Genomic DNA, 1,359 nt, shown 5'->3' with positions numbered 1-1,359 from the left:
TTAGATTGCCTAAGGTTCTTGGGGGGTTGTTACAGTGCCTCACCAATCTACACCAGCCACTCAGAATTCCCATCTGGATTGGGACCACTATCTATGTCCCTGGGAGTCCTCAGAAGGCAGACACAGGTCCCATTCATCTTCAGACCTCTGCACCCCTAGCATGGTGCTTGGCATGTAGTAGATGCTCAGTAAAGTTACAAGCAACAAGATATGACAGCAAGAGAGAGACCAACTCAAGGATGACCCCACCTGGGCCTGCCCATATCACGGTCAAGTGACTCATGAATTTCCTCAAAGCTTCAGTTTTCCTCTCAATAGCTGCTGTAGAATGAACTGGGAAAGTATTCATGGAAAGCACAGAAGCCTCAGAGGAATGTCAGCCACCCTCCCAGCTTTGGCTCAGTCGTCCCCTTTGTGCTGGAGGCTTTTTCCGCTGGCCTCGCTCCCCCTCAGCCAACAATGAGACCACCTCTGCACTCCTGTTCCTCTGTTTTGTGTTTTTCATATCACTTGTTTCCAAGTCTGATTCCTCCACCCACTCGAGAACTGCCAGATGCCTGGGACGTCGGCTGGATGTCTGTGTCCAACTTGGCTACTGCTCTCCTACCTGCTGGTCATAACCCTGACACCCGCAGCACTCTGAGTAAGACACTCAGGAGCACAGCCCAAGGCCCCTCCCAGTATGTAGAAAAGGAGCTCAGGAAGGGTCGCTGCAAACAACCTGCCAAGGTCACACCTCTGACACCTTGGTCTTTGCAGGTACAGGTGAGCCTGTGTGCCAGGCTGACAGCAGCACACCAGCCTCCAGGGCACGGATTACCACTTCTTAGCTTACATAAAGCACCCAGCACTCAGATAAATAATACATGGTCTTCACCTCACACGCAAGTAGCACGCAGGCAAACACCTGCTTTGCCCCAAGATGCTCCGGACCGGAGGGCAGGGAGAAATGTCTGGCTTCGTACAAACCTCAGAGACAATGTGGCCTGGGAATCCGTACCCACTCCCCAGCTGCCCTGCCTGGGCATGGCCTGGAGCCACCTAGCACTGATGCAAGCAGAGCAAGCAAGGAGCCCAAGGGCGTGCCTAGGGAAGAAGCGCGGAATGGAATAACCCTCAGGACATAGGCACCCAAACCAGCCTCTGCGGTCCCTCGGAGGCAAACATCCCTGGAGCCCTAGGCTGCTGCTGTCCGTCCTCTCCAGACACGCAGCCCTGGCCAACCATCGTCCCAGGTCGCCGCGCAGAACACAGATGCCTCCCCCTCAGCCGGCAGCACACCCTCCCGGTCGCACACAGCCCCCCTCGCAAGGGGCCTGTCCATCCTCCACCCAGTCCCCGGCCACCCCCACGGGCAGG

This window comes from Fukomys damarensis, unplaced genomic scaffold (genome assembly GCF_012274545.1).
Source record: "Fukomys damarensis isolate Sample0158 unplaced genomic scaffold, DMR_v1.0_HiC HiC_scaffold_19, whole genome shotgun sequence".
In the NCBI taxonomy this organism is placed as follows: Eukaryota; Metazoa; Chordata; class Mammalia; order Rodentia; family Bathyergidae; genus Fukomys; species Fukomys damarensis.
Note: the sequence above shows the minus strand (reverse complement) of the source record.